Below are 19,899 nucleotides of genomic sequence, written 5' to 3' on the forward strand. Positions count from 1 at the left end.
TTCACTTCTTACCACTGATGAAGGCTGGGACACTTGCAAGGAGTGGGGGGAGGTGGATGAGGTCTGCCGAATTTTTTTCAGGGGTGTTTCATTTTGTGTTCATGTCTCATACTCCAGATTCTTCACAAGGTAAGCAACTCAACTGGGTTGCATCTTGGGTGGATTTACAATTCATGGCATTAAGTTATGACCATGAAGTGAAAATTAAACAGAAAAAGCAACTTCTTGTTTTCTTATTGCCAAACAACATCCATCACAAACACATTAAATATTGGATCAGTCCCTGGTTATCATCCTGAAATTGATGAATCTTTGAAATTTGGAACCAGAAAGAATCTTGGAAATCATCTTCTTCATTATGTCACCACTGTCCCCACATCCTGTCACCTTCACTCCACAGATGAAGAAAATAACAAGAAAAGTGAAGTTACTGTCCCAAGGAATCGAGGAGAAGAAAATGTTTTGAGCTTCTACCATGTGCAAGAAACACTATTTATGTGTGCTGTGTATCCCAAACTAGCTTTATCAGATCAACTCCCCAAGGTCAGAACTGTTTCAACTCATGCTCCTTTTTATCCTGATTATGTAGCATAATACCCGACACTTAATAGCTATGCAGTAAATATGTATGGCATAAATGAACAACTATCTCATTAAAGACAACACTGCAGAGTAAAGAAATGGTATGGTGGTATGTGGCTTAGAACCCTGTTTTCCTGACACACAGATTCGTGTGCGTTTCATTGTGCTGCAAAGCTATCCCCAAGTATTGCTTTGCAAACTTGGGAGCTTCCCAGGTGGAATTGACCCCATACATAGAAGGCAAGGGCAAACCAAAGAGAAAAGCAGACTACTCCAGATTGGTAGGTGGCAGGTTTAATAAGCAAGGAAACTTACATTTGAGGCTTGTCTTGGGTGGCTGTAAGAGGGGTAGTTCTCTGCACCTACCCACCGGAACCTTAAAAGTTTGTACAGAGGCTTTAATGGGGTTTAGTATGTATACTCTCCAGATGGTCATAACAGCACATGGCTCTCTCAAGGCAGGGTCCTTGAAAATCAGTGTCAGTGTGGAAATAATGGGGAAACAATGTACATCCTAAAGACAGGGGAGGGGTGAGGAGCTCCCAAGTGCTTGAATCCAGCTTGAGGGTCAACAGGTGGTCACATACTCTTGATGACCTCCTGCAATACCAAAATTTATAGTCAGGTGTTTGCTACAAAGGATGAGACTTTTGAGAGTGGTGAGTCCTGTTAAACTTCAGAGTAAAAATGCACAAAAAAGATGACTGCTTTATTACAAGTTAAAACTTAGTTTGTAGATTTTTGGTGATATCTGTAATTGTTTGTTTCTCAGTGTATCTCTCAAAGCTATACTTCCCAAAGAGTTTGACCAAAGTAAAGTACAGAATCACAAACAATCCAGTCCAAGCGCCATGGGTCATGATGAAGGTCTCACGTAGTAAACAGTAAATAACTCACCTAGGTATCAAGGCATTCACCTGAACAAAGAGTCCTTTAAATACTATAGCTTACTGGCCTTAAGAGGCAACAGTTTGTAACTAACACTCCCCCTTTTCTATAGTAATTTCAGTGGCTGAAGAACACTTCCAGTTTGCCACCTTACTGAGAACCTACCATGTGTGAGATGTATTTCTTTGCATTGGTGATACTTCAGAAACAAAGCAAATTGCCTACTCTGAGACTTAGTTTTGCTTTTTTTTTATTTGTACAGGAGTGGAAGCAGAAATATCTACCTTGAACTTTTATTGTAAGGCTTAAATGAGATATGTGGATAAAGCACACAATAAAGTGCCTGACACATGACTAATAAGAATAATAATATCCCCACCAAAAGTAACAATAACAATAACAGGAAAGTTAGACTTGGAGGACAGCAAAGGAGAAACATTCCTTACATTCTGCCAGTGCTGATGACAGGTAGTGTGATTTAGAGACATATAGTAAACACTCTAAAAGTGTTATTATAGAACATGTAAATACTAAGAAAACAAAGCATGGAGAAGTCAATAAAGGTGGGAGAGCTATTTAAGAACAAGTGTGTTGCAAGAGTATGTTAGCGATATAGTCTTTCCTATAACTCAGCCTTTGGTCCCTGCTCAGATGTCTGATCTGGGCCCTAAGAACTGGAACCACTGAGCCTCCTGTACTACCACCAGCCCTCCAGGTGATACTGGCAATGAGAAATAGCAGGCAACCAACACAGGTGACTATGCCATTCATTTGGATTTTATTAATGCAGGTTCACTCAGCTTTTATTAATGCAGATTAAATCCAAATCTATACTAACCTAATAACAACACTAATCACTCAGAAATCATCAATAATAACATCACATGAGAAAATTGGGGATAATCAATCCAAGTCCCAGAGTCTCAGTGTGCAGGTCTGGGAGACAGCACAGTGTGCAAGGGAGTTGTCAGCATCTTGCAAGGAAGGACCTATGGAGCCAAGTGAGCATTGGAGCAGACTGAGTCCTCAGTCCAGCAGGGCAGAGCCTCCACCGGCCAATGTTAGGGGAGATCAACATGGTGTGGAGCAGCACTCTGGTGTGTGGAGCTCAGCTGTCTCAGCAGTGGTCTGGCCCTGCCTCAGTTATACCCTTGAGAGTGATGTACTCTACCCTTCTGGGTCTCTTGATAAGTGTCTTGGGACCCCTGATGGTGAGTGGGGACTTTCCCCAGAATTCTATCTATGTGTGGTCCTTCTCTGCAGACATAGCCATTCTGGTCTTGTATACAGATACCTTAGGTGTGGCACCTTGCCAGGTGTGTCTAGCATAACAGGTAGTTTCCCCCTTAAACTGAAGTGTCATGAATGACTGGCAACCATCTTGGTTGACATGAGTGACTCCACTTAGCGTTATATACTTTATGCTATCTTGACCAGACCAATGTCATTTTATTGATCCTGCTCTCTACAAAGTGGTACATAAAATGATTAAGACAGAACTTCATAGCATGCATAACTATAATTATATAATTCAATGGGAAAGAATGTCCATAGAAACAATCCTCCATGCCTGAGACTGTATCAAAGCATAGTTATAGGAGAATTTAATCTTTTATTTTTTATTTTTATTTTGAAATAATTTTATTTTTGCTTTCTATGGAGAAAATGTCATTCACTATGAAAACAAGAGGTATAATTAGCATGATGAGTATACACCGACAGGCTCCAAGACATACACCACATCTGAGGTAAGAAATCTGCTGTGGAGTCAGGTCTACTTTCTCATCTCTTGCTTCTTGGCTGGTCTTGTGACTAGCTTTGACCAAAAGAAAGTGGAGGAAGCGATTCTAGGACAAGGCTTCAATTGGCATTGTAGGTTCTTCCCTTTCATAATCTGAAACCACCATACTTTGGAAAAGAACAGTGTGAAATACCCTGTGAGTAGAAGGAGGTGGGTCACCGGGGCTATTCCAGTCTTCCCATCTGACCCAGGTGACAGTGACTGCATGAAATCTGCAGAAAAGCCGCCAGTCAACCCACTGAATCACGAGAAATAATACATTGGGTTTTTTTTTAAGCCAAAATTGGAGGGCTTAGATTGGTGGTTTGTTATACATCCATAAATCACTGAAACAATGCAATGCATTGTGAAAGTGCTCAGCCTTCATCTGTCTCTAACCCATTTGTGATAAGGAAATGATAATGTCAATTGTATCCCCTTTCCAGGCATATTGAGATAATTAAAGGTGATTTTGAATATATAAATACATCTTAATAATAATGCTTTAATTTATGCTACCTCATATCTTTCAAAATTAGTTTACATTCAAGTAATGTTATTCCACCGCATCTTTAAATCTTGTCTATAAATTTCTCAGAAGGAACATCTGAATCAACAGTGGTAAGGAAGTGGTAACTAACTCAAGAGCAGGTGAAGGAAAGAAGAAGGGGAAAGAAGGAAAGGGGGAAGGAGGCTAATAAAAGGAAAACAAAAGAACAAAATTAACACAAAGTATCAACTAAACCAGAAGTACTCACTGAAATGAATAAAAAAAGTATTTCATTTTGGGTTTTTTTTCAAGAAGATATTAAATTGTTTATTGAATACACATGATAATGGGTCATTTACAAGCTTTATTCCCATCTATCATTTTATCTGGTACCATAATTCAATTTAGATACATTGAACAGAATGTGCCAAAGATCTTTAAAAACCAAATAAACTCAATGACTCTGCTGGGATGACCCTTTTAATGGTGAACTCCAGGTCACAGCACAATATCTTATTAATTGGACTATACCAAGGTCTCTGAAGACAATGGCTTGTGCGCCCAAGTAGGTTGTAAATGAATTTCAGATGGAACCTGGTATCACTCTGAAGGAATTCTAACATCACACTGTTGAGGTAATTTACCAAGGCGGCTTCAGAATAGACTAACTGTACATAGCACATTGTTTAAAAAGGACACATTTATTCAGTGTCATGATCAGACTATTACATTTAGCAATCAACAACACGGGTGCAAAAAAAAAACCTACATTAAAACCCTTTGTTGGAATGCTGTACGCTTTCCACAGAACAGGAACAAAATAACTTGTTATACAATTAGTCACAAACCCAGTCCTCCAGTTTGTTCCCCATTCACAGGAGTACTGTCTAAAATAGTCTTTGCAGCAGCTAGGCCCTGCCACCACTGTGCTTGGCTGAGTTCACAAATCTGCTGTACCCTGTAGCTTCCCTGTCACTTCTGTGGCTCACCTCTCCTGCTAAGCTTTTTTTCCTGGCAGTAATTAAAACTGATCCCACTGCCATAGCTGCTGCTGCTGCTGCTGCTGCTGCTGCTGGAACTGCCACAGCCACCTGGGTTTTATGGTTTGGCAAAGTATTGGCCTCCACCACCACAGGGGCCAGAGCTTCTGCCTCCAAAGTTTCTCCCCCCTTCATGAGTCCACAATTTCCAGATTGATTGTTGTAGTTGCCCAAATCATTGCAGCTTCCATCACCGCCAAGGTTGCTTCCGTCATTACCACTTCCATTACAACCACCCGCACTGCCACCATGTCCACCACCACCACGGCTACCACCAAAGCCACCTCAACCACTGAAGTTTCCTCCACCACCAAAGTTGTCATTCCCACCAAAACCACCTCCACGACCGCCTCCGAAGTTTCCAGAACAACTTCAGCCTCTTTGGCTGGATGAAGCCATAGTCAGCTCTTGCTTAGACAGGGCTTGGCTTACATCACAGGTGTGGCCATTCACAGCACAGGATTTCTGAATGACAATCTTGTCTACAGAGTCATGGTCATCAAAGGTTACCAAAGCAATGCCTATCTTTTTGCTACTGCCTCAGTCAGTCATGATTTCTATCACTTCAATTTTCCCATCCTGTTCAAAATCACCTCTTAGGTGATGTTCTTCAGTATCTTCTTTACTACTACCAACAAAATTCTTTTTCACAGTGAAGTGGCCATCAGGTCTTTGAGAATCTTCTCTGGAGACAGCCCTCTTTGGTTCCACGACTTTTCCACCCACCTGGTACGGCCTTGCATTCCTGGCAGCATCCACCTCCACAATGGTGTACGCAACAAACCCAGAGCCTCTGGAATGTTTGGTGTCTGGATCTCTCATCACCACACAGTCTGTGAGCGTTCCCCACTGCTCAGAATGGCTCCTCAGACTCTCATCTGTTGTTTCAAACCTTGAACCTCCAATAAATTGCTTCTGCAGTGGTTCAGGCTCTTTGGGAGACTCCAACCTACATGTGACGACTGCAGGAGAGGAGATTTCAACACTGCTTACTCAGCAGCATCCACCAGCAGAAAGGCAAAATTATTACTTCTTTACTGGAGTATAAAGTTTGAGGTGAGTTAAACTTCAATGTCACAGAAGCACAGAGTTCAGTGCTGGAAATGTTTTAAAAGAGATGGAGTTCAACTTCCTATATAGAATTTAGGCAAGTGAATACCTATGGTTGTTTGAACACAGGAATGAATAGTTTGCTTTCTATCTAACTGAGATATATTATTTCAGTGCAGTTTAAAATACTCAATTTTCCACCCTGGCTGGCGTAGCTCAGTGGATTGAGCTCGGGCTGAGAACCAAAGTGTCGCAGGTTTGATTCCCAGTCAGGGTACATGCCTGGGTTGCAGACCATGACCCCCAGCAACCGCACATTGATGTTTCTTTCTCTCTCTCTTTCTCCCTCCTTTCCCTCTCTAAAAATAAATAAAATCTTTTTAAAAAAATAAAAAAATTAAAATACTAGATTTTCCCTCTTTTGCCCTGGAATATGACACTTCACACAGAAAAAATTGCATCAAAGACTCTCACGTTTATCTAAATCAGAGTTCTCCAGATACTAGCTTCAAATTAAGCTGATCAGCATATTCAGTGGCGCTTGATGAAAATGCGCATCCCCAGTCTATTTACTCTGACCTACCCAATCTGCATCTCAGAATGAGTGTGTACATGTGAAGCTCGAACTCGTGCCGCAAGTCATCCTTATGTCTACCAACATCTGCCAACCTCTACTGTATATTCTAGGCTCCTCTGGAAAAAGAAACAAAAATCTAATTTGATCTTGTATTCCCCAGCCTTGATATATATAGTGTCTCATACATAAGGGAATCAATAATTTCTCTGAAAGAAATGAGTGAATGAAAGAGTAAATTATGAATAAATGACATATACATAGCTCTAGGGTGTGAATACTCCCATGTCTTACCAGTCACAGCTGTAGTCTATATATCCAATGTAAGTAGAGCCAAACCCATATACCATCCAAAATTACTAGGTACAAACATGTTATTCATTTTCCCTCACTGTCGCTGAGTTCACTGATTTTTCTTCCCAGACTCTGCAACCAGCCCTGCGTAACTGGAGTCAAGGACAATTTCAGAAACATGGCCTAGCACCCTGGACCCAGCTCCTCGCACAAAGTAGGCAGTCACCACGAAATTATTGAAAGACTTTGTTGTAAACTTTTTGCTGGTCTATTTCTTATTTCTTGGTACAATCTGAGTAATTGGGCCTCTGTTTTGATAACTGAGGTTTTAGTTAATATTGTGTCCTGAAAAATTTCCATGACTCTAGTCCCCTTGTATAAGGACTTGCCAATCTTTTACCAAAATCCTCAGAGAGGACACCTGGCCCAAACATACCCAGCCAGGTGTTACCTTTGCACTGCTGCCTGACCCCACTTGTAGCCACCTTCCCAGAACCCAAATAGTGCCTGCCCTTGGGAAACCCACCACGGTGGCCTCTCCACCACAGCTTGTTGAAGGCAAATGCTGGCTTGTTCCTATTGTCCATTCCTATCTCCTTGGAATACCATGTCCTACCTCCTTCCACCATCCATATAGGTCTAACTTCAGATTCTGGTCCCTCATTGGCTGGATTTTTCCCTGACATGGAATACTATTATCATATTCTAAATTGCTTCATCCATTTCCATTCCATGGAAGAAAGAGCAATAAGCCTTGAAAATAAGGAAAGGCTAGGAAATCATTTCTCTAATTTGATTGGAGAGTGGAGAGCTTAAACTAATTATATCTTATTTTCCTTTTCTAATTGAGCCTGGAATTTGGAGTCAACCACAAATGGATTTGAAAATGGCTCTGCTTTTCACACCGCAAAACTTATTTAACTCCTGTAAGGAGCAGTTTCATCTGTAAAATGGAAACAATATTAGCACCTCCTCATTGGACTATTTTTGGATTCTCTGGGGTAATGCACTTTGCACAGTTCCAGGTACATAGTAAATGCTTGACAAATGGTAGTATTATTAGGACTCTCTGTGTGGCTCTTCTCCAGGAGACTGTCATGTTACCTATGGCAACAGAGTGTTAGGAAACTGTGGGCATTTTTCAGTATCCTCTCTGATAAGAATGTGTTTGGATTATCTCTAGTGCATAGCTTCTCTTGCCTAAAAATAGAACACCTTCTGCTTTATGTCAGGAACTATCATTATTCCATTAGCAGCTTCTCTGAAAGCCGCAGACAGCTCAGCAGAACCTCTGTATCTGCAGCTTGCTCTTTGACCTTCTAAAGGACCGCAGGGGCTAAATTTCACTCCGCTTGCTGGTACATCAGACCAAGTATCCCTCAGAGCTCTCCTTGTGCCTTATACTTCCTACCCCATTAATAAACATATATACATATATCACTCTTCTGTATAGAGGAGGAGATCACAGAAACCACCACACTTATGATTACTGATCAATCAATGTATTCATTTCAAGGAAGTAACTAATTATAAGAAGCTTACAAACTTACTGAAAACCAGTATCTGCTGGTTGGAAAATTTGTGTTTTTCTTCCTGTGAGTAGAGAGACAGGCAACAGCCCAGGCAGACATGAATTGGCACTTTACAGGCTGTTGAGTAAATAAATACTATTTGCCCCTGATACAAAGTCTAATTCAAAAGAGAGCTGCTTCTGTGATGTTTTTTTCCCTTAATTCTAAGGATCATGGCTTTGACTAAGCAAAGGAAGAACTTAAGTCTTAATAATGATAAAGAATAATGATGATAAAAATGATTATAGCTTACATTTACTCAGTATTCACTATGCATTCCCCCATCATATTAACAGATTAACATGTACTAAAACACTTAATTTGGAGAAACCCTAAGAGGTAAACATGATAAGCACACTTTATAAAAGCGGGAAACTGCAATGCTGAAAGTTTGAGGACCATGTCCAACATCCCCTAGGGAGCAGGTGACAGAGCCAGCATCTCAACACTGACAGCCCAGCTCCAGAGCCATAGAATTAGCCTCTGTCATGCTCGATACCAGGGGTCAACAAACTCTTTTATATATGCTACACAGTAATCATTTTAGGTTTCACGAGCCATGATGTTGCTGTAGAAACCAGTCAGCTCCACTGACATAAAACAAAAGCATCCACAGACAATAGATAAATGAAGGAGCTTGGCAGAGTTCCAATAAAATTTCATTTGCAGAAGCAGGTGCATAGCCAGCCCCTGCTCATTGCAACGTGTGCACTGAGCTTCCTTCCTCCAAGTGGCCAGCAGTGTCCTTGCATAAATTTGACACTACATGTGTTTCATTCACAAAAGAAAGCTCTGCCTCCTCCACCCTCTTGCCAGGCTTCTCCTTTGGCCCCAGGTAATGGTGGGAACCTGAAGGGAGAAGTTGCAAATTTGCTCTTGTTCCCAATGAAGCCAGTAGAATATGAGGGGAGACCCCCCCCAAACAGAATTTCTTTATAAAAAATTGGGTATTTATTTGTACATATTTAAACTTCAGTCACCTTCAAAGTGATCTGCATTTGATGCACTACACCTTGGAGACATTTTTCCCGCTGCTCAGAACACTCTTTGAACTCGTTGATTTTGATGCCCTTTAGTGCTTCTGCTATTTTTTGTTCATCTCTTCCACACTGGCAAAATGTTTCTCTTTGAGGACTTTTTTTCATTCAGGGAAACAATAAAACCCACTGGGGCAAGATCGGATGAATAGGGAGGGTGGGGTGTGGAGGTCATGCCTTCTTTGGTCAAAACCTGCTGAAAACTCAGAGCAGTGTGCACCAGTGTGCTCGTAAATCACCCGTCAGAGAATGGGCAAAAACGTTAAAAGAGCCTTCAAAAAACTTAACTGAAGCCAAATTCAGCCTCTTACAACAAGGCCAGCTGGTACAATGATACAGATGTGTTCCTAGAACACTCACCTAGTGTGGGACGCCTGTACTCCAGAAGATAATTCCATTCTTGGGGGTCCATCTTTATATCAGCTCATGACCATCAACCTGGGAAAAGCTGGCTCAGAGCGAATACGTTTGTTCCATCCCCTTTCAATTCACTCTTTTACATTCTCTGTGAATGAAGAAAGGTAAAAGAAAGGTTTTCTTCCAAACTGAAATCCCTATATGACCATCCCAACAGGAGAGTGAAAACAATTCCAACACACTCACCTCATTGTTGCTTATTGCACAAAACTGCTGAATAATTCATTGATCGCTATTTATAACACATAGTGTACCACTTCCTTACTAAGTAATTAGCCACTGCTAAGCAGAGAGGCTCTGTCATGCAGTGAATGACCTCCAGAGTCAGGTCACCTGGCTTCAAATGCTGGCTGACTTTGGGCAAATTAACTGTTTTTTCTGTATCTCAGCCTACACATCTATAAAATTAGAATAATCATTAATCTCATAGAGTTTGGTAAGGACTAAATGGGCTAAAATAGATATATTAAATGCTTAGAAAAACAGCTGGTATAGGAGGAATACTCAATAAATGTTATTTTTATTAAAGAATGTAGGAAAAATAATTCTTAATTTTGTCATTTTTTGAGAGGTCAGGAACATACTGATTGAGCACATACTTTAGACAAGGGTCTTTCTTGGGTGTTATTCTGAGTAACACACAGTGTCAGTTCTCAAGGAATGTAAAATCAAGTAGTCATTAAAACTTCAAGCTCCTTCAAAGAGGAGGTTGCACAGGTTACATTAAAACACTGTAAGCACAGCTGCCTTAATTCTGTTTCCCTTCCTTCTTATATGCCACAGCATCTACCAAAAGCCTCTCGTGAGTACTACCTAAATATAGTGAGGAAAACATCAGAAGGTGTAGCATAGGTGGAAGAGTGACTAAATATAATGATTCTGGAACAAAATATCTTTTTATAAAAGCTAGCAGGGAAAACACTGGAGAACTGCAACATGAAATAATGATTTTCTTGGACTATAGTGAAGGTCATGACATTGTGGAGGTCTCACAACCCCCAATTGTCAAGTTCTGCTGTAAAAAATTCTACATGAGATTCAAAATTCCTAGGTGGAACTGGCATTTATTGGTTATTAAAAAGGGTTTGTTTGTGACAGCGGTCAAGAATTATGCCATTTTTAACAGATGCAACCTTGAGTAAGAACCATAATCTCAATAAGCTTATTTCCACATCTACAAAATAAGTATTAAAATGCTAATGTCTACTTCATTGCTTTCTTATACAATGTAAATGAGATAGTACACATAAACTTCCTAGCTTGGGGCTAATTCAAAACATAGCATTTATCATTATCCCATCTTCCCCAAAAGCTTAGAGAAATCTGCTATCCAGAGGCTTTATCACAAAGGGGTATGTTCTCTATTATTCAACTCGATATGTCTCCAAGTAGGCTTACTAGGGTCCATTGGGTTCTATGGCAGCCTTGAAAACATACAGCTCAGATCTGTGGGGAGTATAATTGACTGACAGCCCTAGCAGCTGCCCTTCTGGATTGATGCCCAAATTTGAGCTACAGCCCTGCTTCCTGTGGGCTGCTTCCAGTGAATGGCTGAGCATAGCGGGGAATAGGAATGCAGGTCCCTAATGTAAGACTCAGCATTATTTTAACAAGTGCCTTTAGCTCAAGGACTCCTGAGCTCAATCTGGCCAGAATATTGTGGGAGCTGTCTCCAGCCTAGACTCTTCCTACCCTGTCCTTCCTCTCCCTCTTATTCTCATGTCACATGTGCGTCATAAAGTGAAGGCTCCCCTTTGTCCTCTGGCTTCCCCTCCCTTTTCATCCTTCACAGAGATTATCCCCCCCAATAAATGCCCTGCAGTGTAATCCCTTGTTGGCATCTGCTTCTTGGAGGACTTGAACTGACCACACACACCCGGAATTTACTGATATAGATCCTGACCTATAAGGATTTACCTGCCTCACCCTCACTCCTGGCTCTGGTTTTCAACCATGTTCTATTGATTTCAATATAAACCAAATCAATTGGACACATGATATAGATTTTTCAAGCCACTAACTTCTTTTTTTTCTTTCCTTTTACTTTATTTTTACTGTTGACACTACTGCAGACATCACCATTCCCCTCCTTTGCCCCCCTCCTCCCAGGCCCTGCTCTCTTCCCTCTGGCCATCACCACACCGTTGTCTGTGTCTGTGGGTAATACATACATGTTCATTGACTAGTCCCTTCACTTTCGTTCATCCAGCCCCCCTCTTCCTCCCCCTCTAACAGCTGTTATACTGTTCCATGTATCTAGGCCTATCTAGGCCTCTGTCTCTATTTTGTTTGCTTTTTTTTTTTCATTAGATTCCACATATAAGTGAAATCATATGGTAATTGTGTTTCTCTGACTGGCTTATTTCACTCAGCATAATGCTCTCCAGGTCCATCCATGCTGTTGTAAAAGGTAAGATTTCCTCCTTTTTTATAGCTACGTAGCATTTCACTATGTAAATGCACCACAGTATTCTTTATCCATTTATCTACTGATGGCCACATGGGCTGCTTCCAGATCTAGGCTATTGTAATTAATGTAGTTATGAACATACAGGTGACTGATAAACATATGAAAAAATGCCCAACATCACTAGTCATCAGAAAAACACAAATTTAAACCAGGATAAGATACCACCTCACACCTGCCAGACTGGCTATCACCAGTAAATCAACAAAAAACAAGTGCTGGTAAGGATGTGGAGAAAAGGGAAACCTAGTGCATTGTTGGTGGGAATGCAGACTGGTGCAGACACTGTGGAAAACAGTATGAAAATTCCTCAAAAAATTAAAAATGGAACTGCCTTTTGACACAGTGATCCTACTGGAAATATATCCTAAGAATTATGAAATACCAGTTCAAAAGAATATAGGCACCACTATGTTCAAGCCACTGCCTTCTGCTCTAATTCCAAGCTATACAATTCTCTCCTACAAGTCAGTGCACCCACTACTTTTATCAACAATACCATTGCTCTTGCCCACATTCAACAGAGGCCACTGGTGGGCACTATGGGCACTGGTGCTTCCCCTTTTGTGGACTTCCCAGTGACTACCAGTCTTCCCAGAAGTCCCTCTGCAAACTACCTGATCTCATGTTTCTCACTGACTCAAGTAATCTCGTGTTTCTTTTTTTTTTAATTATTTTATTGTTATTCAATTACAATTGTCTGCATTTGTCCCCCACCCCAGCCATCCCTATCTCCCTACCTTGCTTCTACCCACAATTGGTTTTGTCCATGTGTCCTTTATAGTTGTTCCTGAAAACACTTCCCATTTTTTCCCCCAGTATCCCCTCCCACCTTCCCTCTGGTTACTGTCAGATTGTTCTTAATTTCAATGTCTCTGGTTATATTTTGCTTACTTGTTTGTTTTGTTGATTAGGTTCCACTTGAAGGTGAGATCATATGGCATTTGTCCCTTACCACCTGACTTATTTCAAATAAGCATAATGCTCTCTAGTTCAATCTATGCTGTTGAAAAGGGTAGGAGCTCCTTTCTTCTTACTGCTGTGTAGTATTCCATTGTGTAAATGCACCACAGTTATTTGATTCATTCATTTACTGATGGGCACTTAGGTTGCTTCTAGCACTTGGCTATTGTAAATTGTGCTGCTATGAACATTGGGGTGCATAGGTTCTTTTCGATTGGTGTTTCAGGGTTCTTAGGATATAATCCCAGCAGTGGAAATGCCGGATCAAAAGGCAGTTACATTTTTAGTTTTCTGAGAAAATTCCATACTGTTTTCCACAGTGGCTGCACCAGTCTGCAATCCCACCAACAGTGCACTAGGGTTCCCTTTTCTCCACATCCTCTTCAACCCTTGTTTGTTGATTTGGTTATGATGGCCATTCTCACCAGTGTGAAGTGGTATCTCATTGTGGTTTTAACTTGCATCTTTCTGATGGCTAGTGATGCTCAGCATCTTTTCATATGTCTCTGGGCCCTTTGTATGACCTCCTTGGAGAATTGTCTGTTCTAGTCCTATGTTCATTTTTTAACTGGGCTGTTTGTCTTCCTGGACTGGAGTCATGGGAGTTCTGTATATATTTTAGAAATCAAACCCTTATCTGAGGTATCATTGGCTAATATGTTTTCCCATATAGTTGGTTCACTTTACATCTTAATGATGCTCTCTTTAGCCATGCAGAAGCTTTCTAATTTGATGAGGTCCCATTTGTTTATCCTTTCCTTTATGTCCTTTGCTCTAGGGGACATATCAGTGAAAATACTGCTGTGTGGAATGTCTGAGATTTTCCTGCCTATGTTTTACTCTAGGACTTTTATGGTGTCATGACTTACATTTAATCCTACACCTACAAGAACTAGAGGAACAACAACAAAGACAGTCCAGAGCAGATAGAAGGAAGGAAATAACCGAGATCAGAGCAGAATTAAACAACATAGAGACTAAAAGCACAATTCTAAGGATCAATGAATCCAGAAGCTGGTTCTTTGAAAAGATAAACAAAATCAATAAGCCATTAAACAGACTCATCAAGAAAAAAAGGGAGAGGACCCAAATAAACACAAACAGAAATGAAAGAGGAGAGATTACAACTGATACCACAGAAATACAAAGGATTGTAAAAAATTACTGCAAAGAACTATATTTGAAAACCTAGGTGAAATGGACAAATTTCTAGAAAAATATAATCTCCCAAGACTCAATAAAAAAAGCAGAAAGCCTGAATAGACCAATAACAGGAGATGAAATTGAAGCAGTAATCAGAAAACTCCCCACACACAAAAGCCCTGAACTGAACAGTTTCACAGGAGAATTTAAGGAAGCATTTAATGATGAGCTAATACCTATTCTTCACAGACTATTCCAAAAAATCCAAAAAGATGAAAGACTCCCAAACTCTTTTTATGAAGCCAGCATCATTCTAATCCCAAAACCAGATAAAGACATAATGATGAAAGAAAATTCAGGCCAATATTGCTGATGAACATAGATGCTAAAATCTTCAACAAAATATTGGCAAACCACATCCAGCAATTTGTTAAAAAGATCATACACCATGATCAAGTGGGATTCATCCCAGGGGTGCAAAGATGGTACAGTACTTGCAAATAAATAAACATAATGCATCACATAAACAAAACAAAATACAAAAATCACACGTTCATATCAATAGATGTAGAAAAGGCATTTGATAAGTTACAGCACCCATTTATGATTAAAACACTCAGAAAAGTGAGGATAGAGGGAGCATTCCTCAACATAATAAAGACCATATATGAGAGATCTACAGCCAACATCATACTCAATGGGCAAAAACTTAGAGCTTTCCCACTAAGATCAGGAACAAGACAAGGATGTCCGCTTTCACCACTCTTATTCAACATAGTATTGGAAGTTCTAGCCACAGCAATCAGACAAGAAAAAGAAATAAAAGGCATCCAAATTGGAAAGGAGGAAGTAAAACTGTCATTGTTTGCAGATGACATGATAGTGTACATAGAAAACCCTACAGGCTCCACCAAAAAACTACTCTACCTAATAAGTGAATTTGGCAAAACAGCAGGATACAAAGTCAATATTCATGTTTCAACTGACAAGCCTATGGACTACCACAGCTGCTGCTGATACCATATGAAACAGAGGAACAATCCTATTGAGCTCAGTCTATGTACAAAATTTTGAGTAATAACAAATGCTTGTTGTCATTTGAAGCCACTGAGTTTTGGGGTTGTTTGTTAAACAGCAGTAAATAACCAAGAGATATATTATCTTTAAATAGCATGTGAATTTGTGATACCTTACCTATACAAACTATTCATGCCAGTTAGATTGGCTTAGTAATGAGTTTTTAATCTGACTTCATATGTGCATTCTCCATGCTTTTGTTTGTGACACAAGTTTTGTGCTTATATACCTATGCAAATTCCCACCATCTTTCAAGACAGAACTGGTTATACATTCTAGCTCTCCTGTCCTAAATTAAGTAATCATGGCTGAATTGTTTCATCTCCCTAACCCTCTCCTTATTTACATGCATTTATAAATAAGTATATTTATAGAATATATATAGTAATAGTAACTATCTCACAGGGTTGGTTAGGAAAGTTTAGAAGACATATTTCATGTAAAGGGCTAACATAGTGTTTGGCCCACAGTAAGTATTCAGTGAAGGCTATTATTGAAAGCCATTTCAAGTATTTAAATAGCCTGTTTTCTTCACCCATTTCATATTGTTTATCTGAGTGATTCCTCATTTCCAGAATTCTATTCCCAAAGATGTGAATGAATTCCTTTCCATCTCTTCAAACTATGGCTCCAAATTGATCACTGAAGACAATATCTATCAAAGAGTTAAGATTCATTCTTCAAAATGAAAATATTTCGGCAGGCTAAGCCTTATAAACAGGATAAAGTTAATGAATATTTTTTAATTGATTAATAAATGAACAAACCAGAAGGCACACCTGATGCTCACCTAAAAATGGGAAAAGCAGTAATTTCAGATGCTCTAAAGTGTTAGCAAAAAATTTATCATTTTTTGCCAACACTTTACATGGCATTCACAAGTTCGGTTGATCATTAACCAGACTCATTATTTTGAATGTGCCTTGTGTTGTGCCATATTTGAATGTGTAATCCATAAATGTGTGTAAAGTAAAATAAAGGAGTTAAATTTCATCAAGTCCACTAAGAAATGGTTTTAGAACCCATGAGAGTCTCAGAGTTAGTTAATGATGTTGCTATATAGCCTAAGAGCAGGCTTAATAGATGCTAGTATTTGATGCCATTTCTAATTTTTGGCCCTCACTTTTACATTGTACCACTCATTGAATAAAAGTTTTAGTTATTCCATCATCCTAGAAAATTAACAGCAGCAGAGGAGCTGACTCTAGAGGGGAAAGACTGACACAGAGCCATGTAGGAGGCCAAGACAACTGCTTAGAAATAGAGATCTCCTATTTATGAGTAGTAATTCACCTCTGAAACTCAAATTCACTATAGGGGGGAAAACCCAAACAACACCTCATAAGTCCTTCCACCTCATAAGTCCTCCCATTATTTTGTAGGAAAAAATAAGTTATGGCTCAACACAAAACTCTCAACATATTTCTAAGTATGACTAAAACACACACAGAGAAACACAAATGACGCTAGGAAATTAACAAATTGTCTTGTTAGAATATAAAATACTTAGGCTATAGGTTTGTGATGATCAAATAATAGAATAATTTTTCAAAATTACATTGTATGCAGTAACATTTCAATTTCAATAGCAATCACTTGCTCATTTGCTTTGCTAGTTCTCCACAATTGTCATGAACACTTTCTTGTGTTTGTGGAGCACATGACAATTACTTTTTGTCAAAAACTTGGCAACAATATGAAAGAGCTTCAGGACCAGTGCCCAGTGGCAGAGAATGGCTCACCTGGAGTGTGACTCTGTGATGGTTTTCTTAGCACCACACACACCCACCCTCATGTTCTCTTTGTTGACACTCATCGTTCTTTATACTTTTTAAAACATTTATCATGATTTTGACATTCTTTTAATTGTTTTTGCAGTATAACTCAAGGCATTTCCTACATCATTTTGTTTGAAATGTTTTATTGAACTCTAGGGACAAAAATATAAATTTTCTGATGCAAAGCTAGTCTGGAAAATGTTGCAAATGAGAGTGCTGTAAGCTCCATGAAGACTGAATATTAAACACAAAAAGACATCATTTCATCAGGAAATATTAACTAAACAGACACTCCACTGGGCATAACTGTACAATGTTGCCTGGAGTTAGTTATTAAAGGATAATGTCTATACTGAAATACGTAAATTAATGTGGACTTTATTTTTGCCTCCCAGTATCAATTCACCCTTTTTTAATAATAACAACTCTATTTGATTTTGTGGAACTCCTTGTCACTCATTGTTGGTCTGTATGATTTGGGTGGAATTAATCATACCTCTTGGACCCTGGACAGGTCGTTGCAACACATTCAATCTCTAGTCATGATTTATACAGAGACATAAATATACAATCTAAACCAACACAGTGGTATTCAATTCCAGGTATGTGTGTGTTTGTCTTTTTGTTTCAGAGAGAGGAAAATATTGCAAATTAAAAACTCTTTTTTATTGCTCTGCTAAGCTGTATAAGGAACAGAGATACTGTAGAGTAAGAGCTTGTTTAGGAATAAAGTCAACATAGAGAAACACAAAACAAAGACAAGGAGTCACCGAAGTCCTACTATTCATGAAGTCAGTTACCTCGAGAAATTTAGACTATGGTGTTGTGTTTTGTTATCTTAATTAATTAATTAATTTAGTGCAGGTCACATTGACTTAGAATATCAGGCAGAATATTAAAGCAAGACTGCAGTAACAACTAAACGCAGTGGCCTAACAGAACAAAGATTTACTTCTCACTCCTACAAACTCAGATTTGGATCAGACAACTCCCTAAGAAAGCTCTCCATGCAATGAGTCGAGGACCCAGACTCATTTAACACATAGCCTGCACAGTCACCACCAAAGGGGTAGAGACAGCTGGAGGTGGTGCAGTCTTCTTAAATACTTCAGCCTAGATGTTACATGTATCACCCCAAAAGTGTTTGGGGTATTTGTAGCTGTGTGTCCTGATTCAGATGGAAATATATTTCAAGTATATTATAAACATCCCCTTTCTACAATTCCTTACTGCAAAGAGGATTGACATAGAAAGGTATTAGGGAAAAATGTGGTAAAGAAGGTGAAACTGAATTCATTGGAGAGAGTATGCTCTGTATAAAACATTGGATAAATGCCTAACACCAATCATTAGACAAACACACAGTAGCACTATTCACCTCACTTTCCAGAGATAATACTATTTGCCATTATGTAGCTAATCCAAACATCCAGGAGTCATCCCCTTCTGATTCTCCATCCTAGCACAATCACAGTTTGTAGCTGAGAAATGACACTAGCAACCTGGGCTCAGCTGTGAGGTCCAGGCTTTGGAGTTTTCATTCATCTCTATCAGTTCTACTGTCAACTCTGTTTCTATTCTCAGCAGCACCACTGTGACCCAGCCACCAAGCCATAGTACTGTGTAGTTTGATCTTTGATGCTCTACTTATTCAACACATGTTAGCAATATTTCCTTTCCTTTCTGACAGATCATACTCAAATCCAGACCTTATCATCTAGCTCCTGGTTTGGCTCAATATCCTTTTTGGTTCTGATTTTAGGCTCACTTCTCTCTGACCCATGTGGTACACCCTTGTCAGGATAATTTACACAAACGCTCATAACATATTCATTCATATTATTTCACTGACTTCCCAATGTGTCCCTATATTTTCTTTTTTTGCCAAACCCAATGTAACCTTGAGTTCCTCATTTTATCAATATGGCCCTATACATTCCACCCAACCTAATGGTGCATTATTTCAAACACCTGCTTTTCTAGGCAAGGCTGTCTCTAAAGAATCTCGTGAAATATTCTCAATGGAGTTGACTCTAAGACTTGCTAGTTCTTCAGGAGAAAGCTTGTTTGGAATAAAAAAATGTTCATGAATCCAAGGACATATTCTCAGCAGTAGACTTGGACTTCAAGGTGGGTCATCAGCAGTCTACATGTTCAGGGACACAGTAGACTCAGCTATTAAATGTAAAGGGGTCTATACTATATATAAAAGTAGTGCAATAGAAGTCTCCAGGATAATGCATTATTTTTTAAAAACTCAACATCACATCTTGAATATAATTAGATCACTGAATTATATACTTTAAAAGGGTAAACTTTATGGTAAATGAAGACTGTATCTCAATAAAGCTGTTATTAAAATAATTACATCTCAATTAGGGTAAAACTCTCAGTGCCAGATATACAAGCTACAGTAATATTTTTCAAACTTCAGTCATGTCCCTAAAAGTTTTTTAAATCATTTTTTGAGATATAGGTAAATTTAGTTAAAATCCATCACCTCATGTATACACCAAAAAATGAAAAAATGTGTATTTTTTTTGTTTTTCTAAGTTTTATAAATTGTGAAAATTTGTTTACATGCAAAGTCCAGGTTCCTACATGTAGAGATTATGATTTAATAAGTCTAGAACAGGATACTGATATTTGTACTATTATTAATCAGTCTGACATTGTAGATATCCCATAGCCCATACTTTAAAATAACAATAACACTGGTATACACAAGAACAAGTCCTAGGAAGAGAA

At 39.1% G+C, this 19,899-nt stretch overlaps 1 pseudogene; it reads right to left on the reverse strand.

The window, feature by feature from the left end:
- Positions 1-4,641: 4,641 nt before the first annotated feature.
- Positions 4,642-9,718, reverse strand: LOC114498982 (annotated as a pseudogene).
- Between the last annotated feature and the right edge of the window lie 10,181 nt (positions 9,719-19,899).

Source organism: Phyllostomus discolor, chromosome 6 (genome assembly GCF_004126475.2).
Source record: "Phyllostomus discolor isolate MPI-MPIP mPhyDis1 chromosome 6, mPhyDis1.pri.v3, whole genome shotgun sequence".
In the NCBI taxonomy this organism is placed as follows: Eukaryota; Metazoa; Chordata; class Mammalia; order Chiroptera; family Phyllostomidae; genus Phyllostomus; species Phyllostomus discolor.